The 13,935-nt window shown below is 44.1% G+C and overlaps 1 protein-coding gene across 1 annotated transcript in view; it reads left to right on the top strand.

Moving 5' to 3' along the window:
• Window positions 1–13,935, top strand: part of rnf123 (ring finger protein 123) — a 274,648-nt gene that overhangs the window by 124,775 nt on the left and 135,938 nt on the right. The gene's annotated exons all lie outside the window — the stretch shown is intronic.

The raw sequence follows: 13,935 nt of genomic DNA, 5'->3' as shown, positions 1-13,935 counted from the left end.
TGAAACACCAGTTAAGTTCTCTGTTCAGGGCTGGACTGTAATAGAACTGTGTCTCAGATGGCACCCTATTTCCTACCTTTGACCAGAGCCGAAGTAGTGCACTATGTAGGGAGTAGGGTTGCACTTGGGACGGAGCGTAGGACAGCTAGTACCTGTGCCTTCTAGCTTCCGGCTGAGTGATTGATCGATTTTTGCCGGTGATGTTCTCTTGTTCAGCTCTGGTCTAGACGTTATTCCTTTTCATTAGGCTTTTATTAGCTACTGTACAAACCAAATCAAAATGTTTGTAAAAATAAATAAATAAAAAGCCGTTCTGGTAGTTCCGCTTCGTGAGCGTTGGAAAGCTGGACTCTAGAACTCATAAGGAATCATATGCAGAACTCCACTACTCTCTTCTTATCTAGGTTGGTATATAGCTAGCTAGTTTGCTTCGTTCATAGAGGAAATGTTAGCTTGCTAGCTACATAGCTAGCCACATAGCTAGCTACATAGCTAGCTACATAGCTAGCTACATAGCTAGCTACATAGCTAGCCACATAGCTAGCCACATAGCTAGCCACATTGGTTGCAGCTGACCTGTGTGCTAACCATAGCCATGTATTTGTATGTTTTTCTAAATACTTACAAGTAGCTAGCTTGCTCCATTTGCGATGTTGGATAGATAGTTTATCTGTTCCATTTATGAAAATAGCGACAATTATCTCACTGTATTTTAACTTATCCAATCTTCTCCCACAGGCACTGTGCAGCATGCATGCATGCAAAAACAGTTCTTAGCTAGCCCATCTGTAGCTCCCAACTATCTAGCTAGCCTGTTGGGGCTAGGGGGCAGTATTGAGAATTTTGAAAAAAATATGTGCCCATTTTTAACTGCCTCCTACACCAACTCAGAAGCTAGAATATGCATATTATTGTTGATGTTTGGATAGAAAACTCTCTGAATTTTATAAAACTGTTTGAATGGTGTCTGTAAGTATAACAGAACTCATATGGCAGTCAAAACCCTGAGACAAATTATGACAGGAAGTGGATACATGATGTGTTGAATTACCTTTAAGCCTATGCCATTGAAACACACAGGGGCTTATTAATTGTTGAGCACTTCCTATGGCTTCCACTAGATGTCACCAGTCTTTACAAAGTGTTTTGAGTCTTATACTGTGAGAACTGAACGAACAAGAGCCTTGGAACGGTGGTGGCCGATTAGACTCTGGCGCGCGAGTTCATGTTGGGTACTCTCGTTCCAATACGTTTTAAAAGAGACTGCAATCGTCCGCCTTGAATATTATTCATGTTCTGGTTAAAAAAGGCACTAATGATTTATGCTATACAACGTTTGACATGTTTGAACGAACGTAAATATTTTTTTTCCCCTCGTTCATGACGAGAAGTCCGGCTGGCATAGATCATGTGCTAACAACACGGAGCTTTTTGGACATAAATTATGAGCTTTTTCGAACAAAACTACATTTGTTATGGACCTGGGATTCCTGGAAGTGACATCTGATGAAGAGAATCAAAGGTAATGGATTATTTACATAGTATTTTCGATTTTAGATCTCTCCAACATGGCGGTTAGTCTGTATCGCAAAGCGTATTTTTCTGGGAGCAGTACTCAGATTATTGCAAAGTGTGATTTCCCAGTAAGGTTATTTTTAAATCTGGCAATCCGGTTGCGTTCAAGAGATGTAAATGTATAATTCTTTGAATGACAATATAATATTTTACCAATGTTTTCGAATAGTAATTATTTAATTTGTCGTGCTGATTGACTGGCGGTTATTGGAGGGAAACAATTTCCTCAACATCAACGCCATAGTAAAACGCTGTTTTTGGATATAAATATGAACTTGATAGAACAAAAAATGCATGCATTGTCTAACATAATGTCCTAGGAGTGTCATCTGATGGAGATTGTCAAAGGTTAGTGCATCATTTTAGCTGGTTTTCTGCTCTTGGTGACGCCTGTCTTTGAATTGACAAAACATTACACACAGCTTTTGTCAATGTACTCTCCTAACATAATCTAACTTTATGCTTTCGCCGTAAAGCCTTTTTGAAATCGGACAACGTGGTTAGATTAAGGAGATGTTTATCTTTCAAAGGGTGTAAGATAGTTGTATGTTTGAGAAATTTTAATTATGACATTTAATTGTTTTCAAATTTGGCGCTCTTGATATTTCACCTGTTGTTGATAGGGTGTACCAGGGGTGGGACGCTTGCGTCCCACATAGCCCACAGAGGTTAACTAACATTAGCTAAACCATCTGCAGCCCCCAACTAGCTAGCGAGCTAACGTTAGCTAGCCCATCTGTAGCCCCCAACTACCTAGTTAACTAGTTAACTGGTTTGTCTGGTCCCATAGCAACGCAAAAAAATGAGGTGAATAAAATATATAGTGAATAGGGTGCCATTTAAGACATACCCATTCTTTTGGGGGGGGTTTTCTGGGGTTTATTCTGTAATGTGGTAAAGCATTTTTGGCCAGTTGCAATTTCAACATGACATAACATTTAAAAGCTGTGAAAAAATTTACTCTACAGTTACATTTTGAACTTGAGTGGATTTCAATTGTCTTACATGGAGTAGACTTTGCCTCTTAGTTATTTGCTGTAACCTACTACGGTAGATTTTAATCGTGATGACACAGGATCTTCAGACCTTTTACAAATGGCGAGCTTGTCTCCTTTGTGTCTCTTGTCTTGCTCTCTCTCTCTCTCACCATCCCCCTCTTTTACTCCTATGAGATCATCTAGATAAGTTGAACATTCACTCGCTCCAGTTGCAATACGTGTGTTCCCATCTTGTAGACGCTTTCCTACAGATGCCATTGTCTCTTATCAATCCAGGAGTAGAGAGAGAGGGAGGTAAAACATCTGACAGTCACCCCAGGCAGTCACCCCGACCGGTCGGCAAACAACACGAGGCTAGATGATATGATATTCTTTCCTTTTATCTTTTTCTCACTCCCCACTCCCTCCTCTCGCTCTTTCTTTCCCTCCCTCCCTCTCTCCTGTCTGTAAAAGGCTCACAATAGCACCCATCACAGCCAAAACCGGGGTGTTATGGGGTTCTGTCAAGAAAATTCAATTACTGAGATATTACAGCTTCTTGCCGGAACAGAAGCCAAGTATCAGACAATATATGACTAGTGTATTGCTGCTGGAGGCCTATGGTTGCATTTAACACCTGCTGACTGCTCAGACACACTGAGAAATAGGATAATATTAAAATGATTATTACCAATATGTTTTATATATAGCTTATCTATTCGGTGGATAATATTTGATATTTCCCTGAAGTACTCTATCAACAAAGGCTGGGTCCATTTTGAGACCTTTTACATTTTCATATAATACTATCAAATACTAAAGCACACAACAATACATTGGTATTTGTTTTGGTTGAGAAAAACTGTTTACCGTCTTGCGTTAACCCGACTGATTTTATCCTGTCGGTTGACAGATGTTCTCTCTTAACACCCCGTTTAGTCACCTCTTTATCCTATGCTCTAATATTATCTACATATTCATACTTCACGTAGTGTTATAGCGGTGCTATTCTTAGTGTTAAGTTGCCGTCAGGTTCCACAGGTTCACGGCTGTCTTCAGATCACAGAGCAGGGTTAGTGTGTGGAGTGATAATGTACATCTGTTACTTCTCTGTCTCAGTGAGGGCACAAAGCAGCCCGAGTAAGCACTTAGCGCACGAACACGCACTTCAGCACTTCAATTAAATGAAATTAATTTTTATAAAGCCCTTTTTACATCAGCAGATGTCACAAAGTGCTTATAAAGAAACCCAGCCTAAAACTAAAAAGAGCAAGCAATGCAGAAGCACGGTGGCTAGGGAAAACTCCCTAGACAGGCAGGAACCTAGGAAGAAACCAGGCTCTGAGGGGTGGTCAGTCCTCGTCTGGCTGTGCCGGGTGTTGATTATTAGAGTACATGGACATTAAGACCAGATTGATGTTCATAGATGACCAGCAGGGTCAAATAATAATAATAATAACAGTGTTTGTAGAGCAAGACTCTCCAAACCTGTTCCTGGAGAGCTACCATCCTGTAGGTTTCCGCTCCGTAGTACAGGTCAGTAGTACAGGTCAGTAGAACAGGTCAGCAGTGGTAGTACAGGTCAGTAGTGGTAGTACAGGTCAGTAGTACAGGTCAGTAGTGGTAGTACAGGTCAGTAGTACAGGTCAGTAGTACAGGTCAGTAGTGGTAGAACAGGTCAGTAGTGGTAGGACAGGTCAGTAGGACAGGTCAGTAGTGGTAGGACAGGTCAGTAGGACAGGTCAGTAGTGGTAGAACAGGTCAGTAGTGGTAGGACAGGTCAGTAGGACAGGTCAGTAGTGGTAGAACAGGTCAGTAGTACAGGTCAGTGGTACAGGTCAGTAGAACAGGTCAGTAGTGGTAGTACAGGTCAGTAGTGGTAGTACAGGTCAGTAGCGGTAGAACAGGTCAGTAGGACAGGTCAGTAGTACAGGTCAGTAGTGGTAGAACAGGTCAGTAGTGGTAGGACAGGTCAGTAGTGGTAGGACAGGTCAGTAGGACAGGTCAGTAGGACAGGTCAGTAGTGGTAGTACAGGTCAGTAGTACAGGTCAGTAGTGGTAGAACAGGTCAGTAGTGGTAGGACAGGTCAGTAGTGGTAGGACAGGTCAGTAGTACAGGTCAGTAGTACAGGTCAGTAGTGGTAGAACAGGTCAGTAGTACAGGTCAGTAGGACAGGTCAGTAGTGGTAGTGCAGGTCAGTAGTGGTAGTGCAGGTCAGTAGTGGTAGTAAAGGTCAGTAGTGGTAGTACAGGTCAGTAGTACAGGTCAGTAGTGGTAGTACAGGTCAGTAGTACAGGTCAGTAGTGGTAGTACAGGTCAGTAGGACAGGTCAGTAGTGGTAGTACAGGTCAGTAGTACAGGTCAGTAGTGGTAGTACAGGTCAGTAGTGGTAGTACAGGTCAGTAGTACAGATCAGTAGTGGTAGTACAGGTCAGTAGTGGTAGTACAGGTCAGTAGTACAGGTCAGTAGTGGTAGTACAGGTCAGTAGTGGTAGTACAGGTCAGTAGTGGTAGTACAGGTCAGTAGTACAGGTCAGTAGTAAAGGTCAGTAGTACAGGTCAGTAGTACAGGTCAGTAATGGTAGTGCAGGTCAGTAGTACAGGTCAGTAGTGGTAGTACAGGTCAGTAGTACAGGTCAGTAGTACAGGTCAGTAGTACAGGTCAGTAGTGGTAGTACAGGTCAGTAGTGGTAGTACAGGTCAGTAGTGGTAGTACAGGTCAGTAGTGGTAGTACAGGTCAGTAGTACAGGTCAGTAGTGGTAGTACAGGTCAGTAGTAGTAGTACAGGTCAGTAGTACAGGTCAGTAGTAGTAGTACAGGTCAGTACTGGTAGTACAGGTCAGTAGAACAGGTCAGTAGTGGTATTACAGGTCAGTAGTGGTAGTACAGGTCAGTAGTACAGGTCAGTAGTGGTAGTACAGGTCAGTAGTACAGGTCAGTAGAACAGGTCAGTAGTGGTAGTACAGGTCAGTAGTACAGGTCAGTAGAACAGGTCAGTAGTGGGAGTACATGTCAGTAGTAGTAGAACAGGTCAGTAGTGGTAGTACAGGTCAGTAGTGGTAGTACAGGTCAGTAGAACAGGTCAGTAGTACAGGTCAGTAGAACAGGTCAGTAGTACAGGTCAGTAGAACAGGTCAGTAGTGGTAGTACAGGTCAGTAGTACAGGTCAGTAGTACAGGTCAGTAGTGGTAGTACAGGTCAGTAGTGGTAGAACAGGTCAGTAGTGGTAGGACAGGTCACTAATACAGGTCAGTAGTACAGGTCAGTAGGACAGGTCAGTAGTGGTAGTGCAGGTCAGTAGTGGTAGTACAGGTCAGTAGTGGTAGTACAGGTCAGTAGTGGTAGTACAGGTCAGTAGCGGTAGAACAGGTCAGTAGTACAGGTCAGTAGTGGTAGTACAGGTCAGTAGTGGTAGTACAGGTCAGTAGTACAGGTCAGTAGTGGTAGAACAGGTCAGTAGTGGTAGGACAGGTCAGTAGTGGTAGGACAGGTCAGTAGGACAGGTCAGTAGGACAGGTCAGTAGTGGTAGTACAGGTCAGTAGTACAGGTCAGTAGTGGTAGAACAGGTCAGTAGTGGTAGGACAGGTCAGTAGTGGTAGGACAGGTCAGTAGTACAGGTCAGTAGTACAGGTCAGTAGTGGTAGAACAGGTCAGTAGTACAGGTCAGTAGGACAGGTCAGTAGTGGTAGTGCAGGTCAGTAGTGGTAGTAAAGGTCAGTAGTGGTAGTACAGGTCAGTAGTACAGGTCAGTAGTGGTAGTACAGGTCAGTAGTACAGGTCAGTAGTGGTAGTACAGGTCAGTAGGACAGGTCAGTAGTGGTAGTACAGGTCAGTAGTACAGATCAGTAGTGGTAGTACAGGTCAGTAGTGGTAGTACAGGTCAGTAGTACAGATCAGTAGTGGTAGTACAGGTCAGTAGTGGTAGTACAGGTCAGTAGTACAGGTCAGTAGTGGTAGTACAGGTCAGTAGTGGTAGTACAGGTCAGTAGTGGTAGTACAGGTCAGTAGTACAGGTCAGTAGTAAAGGTCAGTAGTACAGGTCAGTAGTACAGGTCAGTAATGGTAGTGCAGGTCAGTAGTACAGGTCAGTAGTGGTAGTACAGGTCAGTAGTACAGGTCAGTAGTACAGGTCAGTAGTACAGGTCAGTAGTGGTAGTACAGGTCAGTAGTGGTAGTACAGGTCAGTAGTGGTAGTACAGGTCAGTAGTGGTAGTACAGGTCAGTAGTACAGGTCAGTAGTGGTAGTACAGGTCAGTAGTACAGGTCAGTAGTAGTAGTACAGGTCAGTAGTACAGGTCAGTAGTAGTAGTACAGGTCAGTACTGGTAGTACAGGTCAGTAGAACAGGTCAGTAGTGGTATTACAGGTCAGTAGTGGTAGTACAGGTCAGTAGTACAGGTCAGTAGTGGTAGTACAGGTCAGTAGTACAGGTCAGTAGAACAGGTCAGTAGTGGTAGTACAGGTCAGTAGTACAGGTCAGTAGAACAGGTCAGTAGTGGGAGTACATGTCAGTAGTAGTAGAACAGGTCAGTAGTGGTAGTACAGGTCAGTAGTGGTAGTACAGGTCAGTAGAACAGGTCAGTAGTACAGGTCAGTAGAACAGGTCAGTAGTACAGGTCAGTAGAACAGGTCAGTAGTGGTAGTACAGGTCAGTAGTACAGGTCAGTAGTACAGGTCAGTAGTGGTAGTACAGGTCAGTAGTGGTAGAACAGGTCAGTAGTGGTAGGACAGGTCACTAATACAGGTCAGTAGTACAGGTCAGTAGGACAGGTCAGTAGTGGTAGTGCAGGTCAGTAGTGGTAGTACAGGTCAGTAGTGGTAGTACAGGTCAGTAGTGGTAGTACAGGTCAGTAGTACAGGTCAGTAGTGGTAGTACAGGTCAGTAGTACAGGTCAGTAGTGGTAGTACAGGTCAGTAGGACAGGTCAGTAGTTCAGATCAGTAGTGGTAGTACAGGTCAGTAGTGGTAGTACAGGTCAGTAGTAAAGGTCAGTAGTACAGGTCAGTAGTACAGGTCAGTAGTACAGGTCAGTAATGGTAGTGCAGGTCAGTAGTACAGGTCAGTAGTGGTAGTACAGGTCAGTAGTACAGGTCAGTAGTACAGGTCAGTAGAACAGGTCAGTAGTGGTAGTACAGGTCAGTAGTGGTAGTACAGGTCAGTAGTACAGGTCAGTAGTGGTAGTACAGGTCAGTAGTACAGGTCAGTAGTAGTAGTACAGGTCAGTAGTACAGGTCAGTAGTAGTAGTACAGGTCAGTAGTGGTAGAACAGGTCAGTAGTACAGGTCAGTAGGACAGGTCAGTAGTGGTAGTGCAGGTCAGTAGTGGTAGTGCAGGTCAGTAGTGGTAGTAAAGGTCAGTAGTGGTAGTACAGGTCAGTAGTACAGGTCAGTAGTGGTAGTACAGGTCAGTAGTACAGGTCAGTAGTGGTAGTACAGGTCAGTAGGACAGGTCAGTAGTGGTAGTACAGGTCAGTAGTACAGATCAGTAGTGGTAGTACAGGTCAGTAGTGGTAGTACAGGTCAGTAGTACAGATCAGTAGTGGTAGTACAGGTCAGTAGTGGTAGTACAGGTCAGTAGTGGTAGTACAGGTCAGTAGTGGTAGTACAGGTCAGTAGTGGTAGTACAGGTCAGTAGTGGTAGTACAGGTCAGTAGTGGTAGTACAGGTCAGTAGTACAGGTCAGTAGTAAAGGTCAGTAGTACAGGTCAGTAGTACAGGTCAGTAATGGTAGTGCAGGTCAGTAGTACAGGTCAGTAGTGGTAGTACAGGTCAGTAGTACAGGTCAGTAGTACAGGTCAGTAGTACAGGTCAGTAGAACAGGTCAGTAGTGGTAGTACAGGTCAGTAGTGGTAGTACAGGTCAGTAGTGGTAGTACAGGTCAGTAGTGGCAGTACAGGTCAGTAGTACAGGTCAGTAGTACAGGTCAGTAGTAGTAGTACAGGTCAGTAGTACAGGTCAGTAGTAGTAGTACAGGTCAGTACTGGTAGTACAGGTCAGTAGAACAGGTCAGTAGTGGTATTACAGGTCAGTAGTGGTAGTACAGGTCAGTAGTACAGGTCAGTAGTACAGGTCAGTAGAACAGGTCAGTAGTGGTAGTACAGGTCAGTAGTACAGGTCAGTAGAACAGGTCAGTAGTGGGAGTACATGTCAGTAGTAGTAGAACAGGTCAGTAGTGGTAGTACAGGTCAGTAGTGGTAGTACAGGTCAGTAGAACAGGTCAGTAGTACAGGTCAGTAGAACAGGTCAGTAGTACAGGTCAGTAGAACAGGTCAGTAGTGGTAGTACAGGTCAGTAGTACAGGTCAGTAGTACAGGTCAGTAGTGGTAGTACAGGTCAGTAGTGGTAGAACAGGTCAGTAGTGGTAGGACAGGTCACTAATACAGGTCAGTAGTACAGGTCAGTAGGACAGGTCAGTAGTGGTAGTGCAGGTCAGTAGTGGTAGTACAGGTCAGTAGTGGTAGTACAGGTCAGTAGTGGTAGTACAGGTCAGTAGTACAGGTCAGTAGTGGTAGTACAGGTCAGTAGTACAGGTCAGTAGTGGTAGTACAGGTCAGTAGGACAGGTCAGTAGTTCAGATCAGTAGTGGTAGTACAGGTCAGTAGTGGTAGTACAGGTCAGTAGTAAAGGTCAGTAGTACAGGTCAGTAGTACAGGTCAGTAGTACAGGTCAGTAATGGTAGTGCAGGTCAGTAGTACAGGTCAGTAGTGGTAGTACAGGTCAGTAGTACAGGTCAGTAGTACAGGTCAGTAGAACAGGTCAGTAGTGGTAGTACAGGTCAGTAGTGGTAGTACAGGTCAGTAGTGGTAGTACAGGTCAGTAGTGGTAGTACAGGTCAGTAGTACAGGTCAGTAGTGGTAGTACAGGTCAGTAGTACAGGTCAGTAGTAGTAGTACAGGTCAGTAGTACAGGTCAGTAGTAGTAGTACAGGTCAGTACTGGTAGTACAGGTCAGTAGAACAGGTCAGTAGTGGTATTACAGGTCAGTAGTGGTAGTACAGGTCAGTAGTACAGGTCAGTAGTGGTAGTACAGGTCAGTAGAACAGGTCAGTAGTACAGGTCAGTAGAACAGGTCAGTAGTGGTAGTACAGGTCAGTAGTACAGGTCAGTAGTACAGGTCAGTAGTGGTAGTACAGGTCAGTAGTGGTAGTACAGGTCAGTAGTGGTAGAACAGGTCAGTAGTGGTAGGACAGGTCACTAATACAGGTCAGTAGTACAGGTCAGTAGGACAGGTCAGTAGTGGTAGTGCAGGTCAGTAGTGGTAGTACAGGTCAGTAGTGGTAGTACAGGTCAGTAGTGGTAGAACAGGTCAGTAGTGGTAGGACAGGTCACTAATACAGGTCAGTAGTACAGGTCAGTAGGACAGGTCAGTAGTGGTAGTGCAGGTCAGTAGTGGTAGTACAGGTCAGTAGTGGTAGTACAGGTCAGTAGTGGTAGTACAGGTCAGTAGTACAGGTCAGTAGTGGTAGTACAGGTCAGTAGTACAGGTCAGTAGTGGTAGTACAGGTCAGTAGGACAGGTCAGTAGGACAGGTCAGTAGTGGTAGTACAGGTCAGTAGTACAGGTCAGTAGTACAGGTCAGTAGTGGTAGTACAGGTCAGTAGTGGTAGTACAGGTCAGTAGAACAGGTCAGTAGTACAGGTCAGTAGTGGTAGTACAGGTCAGTAGGACAGGTCAGTAGTGGTAGTACAGGTCAGTAGTACAGGTCAGTAGTGGTAGTACAGGTCAGTAGTGGTAGTACAGGTCAGTAGAACAGGTCAGTAGTGGTAGTACAGGTCAGTAGTACAGGTCAGTAGTGGTAGTACAGGTCAGTAGAACAGGTCAGTAGAACAGGTCAGTAGTACAGGTCAGTAATGGTAGTGCAGGTCAGTAGTACAGGTCAGTAGTACAGGTCAGTAGTGGTAGTACAGGTCAGTAGAACAGGTCAGTAGTGGTAGTACAGGTCAGTAGTGGTAGTACAGGTCAGTAGTACAGGTCAGTAGTACAGGTCAGTAGTACAGGTCAGTAGTGGTAGTACAGGTCAGTAGAACAGGTCAGTAGTGGTAGTACATGTCAGTAGTGGTAGTACAGGTCAGTAGTACAGGTCAGTAGAACAGGTCAGTAGTGGTAGTACAGGTCAGTAGTGGTAGTACAGGTCAGTAGAACAGGTCAGTAGTGGTAGTACAGGTCAGTAGTGGTAGTACAGGTCAGTAGAACAGGTCAGTAGTGGGAGTACATGTCAGTAGTGGTAGTACAGGTCAGTAGAACAGGTCAGTAGAACAGGTCAGTAGTACAGGTCAGTAGAACAGGTCAGTAGTGGTAGTACAGGTCAGTAGGACAGGTCAGTAGTGGTAGTACAGGTCAGTAGTACAGGTCAGTAGTGGTAGTACAGGTCAGGACAGGTCAGTAGTGGTAGTACAGGTCAGAACAGGTCAGTAGTGGTAGTACAGGTCAGTAGTGGTAGTACAGGTCAGTAGAACAGGTCAGTAGTGGGAGTACATGTCAGTAGTGGTAGTACAGGTCAGTAGAACAGGTCAGTAGTGGTAGTACAGGTCAGTAGTAGTAGTACAGGTCAGTAGTACAGGTCAGTAGTGGTAGTACAGGTCAGTAGTGGTAGGACAGGTCAGTAGTGGTAGGACAGGTCAGTAGTGGGAGTACAGGTCAGTAGTGGGAGTACAGGTCAGTAGTGGTAGGACAGGTCAGTAGTGGTAGTACAAGTCAGTAGTACAGGTCAGTAGTGGGAGTACAGGTCAGTAGTGGGAGTACAGGTCAGTAGTGGGAGTACAGGTCAGTAGTACAGGTGCGATGCTTAGCAATCTGAAATGGACGCACCGTTAGACTCAAACCGTTGCTGGCTGCAGTGCAGCTTCATTGTGAATTCACATGGAATTTTATACGGCTCAGCAATGCTAAGAAAGGATCTGTAGCAGGCTTTTATTTCACTTGGAGGGACAATATGCCAGAGGTTAACTATTGTGAGCAGGGACTAAAGCAGTAATTCTGCATCAATGGGTCATTAAACATATCTAAATAGATTACATTTATTCTCCGTATTCCTTGAGTTTTAAGCTACTGGCTTTTAACTCCATTAACTAATGTAATATCCTCGGTTAATTGTTCCTTTGTGAAACGGGGTTCCAGTGATTGCGTTTAAATGGTGTTCCATTAATTGGAATAGTTGAGAAAGAACACAGAGGTGTAGTTTTAGTAGTGTTGTGTTTTTGACAGAGTTGTGGACTCGAGTCACGACTTTGACTTGAGACTCGACTTGATAGAAAAGTGCTTTGATCACTTTCACAAGTTCAAATGCATATACAGTTGAAGTCGGAAGTTTACATACACGTTAGCCAAATACATTTAAACAAAGTTTTTCACAATTCCTGACATTTAATCCAGGTCAAAATTCCCTGTTTTAGGTCAGTTATTATCACCACTTTATTTTAAGAATGTGAAATGTCAGAATAATAGTATTGATTTATATCAGATTTTATTTCTTTCATCACATTCCCAGTGGGTCAGAAGTTTACATACACTCAATTAGTATTTGGTAGCATTTCCTTTAAATTGTTTAACTTGAGTCAAACGTTTCAGGTAGCCTTCCACAAGCTTCCCACAATAAGTTGGGTGAATTTTGGCCCATTCCTCCTGACAAAGCTGCTGTAAGTGAGTCAGGTTTGTAGGCGTCCTTGCTCGCACACGCTTTTTCAGTTCTGCCCACACATTTTCTATGGGATTGAGGTCAGGGCTTTGTGATGGCCACTCCAATACCTTGACTTTGTTGTCCTTAAGCCATTTTGCCACAACTTTGGAAGGATGCTTGTGGTCATTGTCCATTTGGAAGACCCATTTGCGAGCAAGCTTTAACTTCCTGACTGATGTCTTGAGATGTTGCTTCAATCTATCCACATAATTTACTTTCCTCATGATGCCATCTATTTTGTGAAGTCCCTCCTGCAGCAAAGCACCCCCACAACATGATGCTGCCACCCCCGTGCTTCACGGTTGGGATGGTGTTCTTTGGCTTGCAAGCCTCCCCCTTTTTTTCTAAACATAACGATGGTCATTATGGCCAAACAGTTCTATTTTTGTTTCATCAGACCAGAGAACATTTCTCCAAAAAGTACGATCGTTGTCCCCATGTGCAGTTGCAAACCGTAGTCTGGCTTTTTTATGGTGGTTTTGGAGCAGTGGCTTCTTCCTTGCTGACCGGCCTTTCAGGTTATGTCGATATAGGACTCGTTTTACTGTGGAAATAGATACTTTTGCACCCGTTTCCTCCAGCATCTTCACAAGGTCTTTTGCTGTTGTTCAGGGATTGATTTGCGCTTTTCACACCAAAGCACGTTCATCTCTAGGAGACAGAACGCGTCTCCTTCCTGAGCGGTATGACGGCTGCGTGGTCCCATGGTATTTATACTTGCATTCTATTGTATGTACAGATGAAAGTGGTACCTTCAGGTGTTTGGAAATTGCTGAATTTTTTCCCGAGGTCTTGGCCGATTTCTTTTGATTTTCCCATGATGTCAAGCAAAGAGTCACTGAGGTTGAAGGTAGGTCTTGAAATACATCCACAGGTATACCTCCAATTGACTCAAATGATGTCAATTAGCCTATCAGAAGCTTCTAAAGCCATGACATCATTTTCGGGAATTTTCCAAGCTGTTTAAAGACACAGTCAACTTAGTGTATGTAAACTTCTGACCCACTGGAATTGTGATACAGTGAATTATAAGTGAAATAATCTGTCTGTAAACAGTTGTTGGAAAAATTACTTGTGTCATGCACAAAGTAGATGTCCTAACCGACTTGCGAAAACTATAGTTTGTTAACAAGAAATTTGTGGAGTGGTTGAAAAACAAGTTTTAATGACTCCAACCTCAATGTATGTAAACTTCCGACTTCAACTGTATTTGACCGACCGCCTTGATTCGGACTTATGTAGCAAAATTTGAAATTGTGTTTTTTACATTGGACTGTTTTGGTACCTACTGGAGAGCTCTTCTTTGTCTACACTCATTTAGCATCGTTCACACCCTCTAAAGCTTTAGCCCCACCCATCTCTTGAAGGGTTGATCTGAGCATTCTGTCCTAACAGCAGTCAAGCACCCAAGCTAACCGGCTAATGTTGGCTAGTTTGATAGCTACTTCCAGACACAAATGATAGAACAGCTCACTCTGACTATTTTATTCACCCTAGCAGAGCTGGTGAGGCTGTTGTTATGTTATCCAGAGCGTTGGAGACTGCCGCTGTGCCGCTGGCAACAATTGACACTTTTTTGCAAATGTTTACTGACACCGGCCATATTCAACAGTTGTTGAGCGTTCGTTCATTCATCAGTTAATCTGCGCTCCGGCACACTAAGACGAGAGTGCTCTGAAATCGGAGTATTTAGCCAGAGCGAATTTA

Source organism: Salmo salar, chromosome 22 (genome assembly GCF_965601325.2).
Source record: "Salmo salar chromosome 22, fSalSal1, whole genome shotgun sequence".
Taxonomy (NCBI): domain Eukaryota; kingdom Metazoa; phylum Chordata; class Actinopteri; order Salmoniformes; family Salmonidae; genus Salmo; species Salmo salar.
Note: the sequence above shows the minus strand (reverse complement) of the source record. Positions and strands in the feature narration are given on the sequence as shown.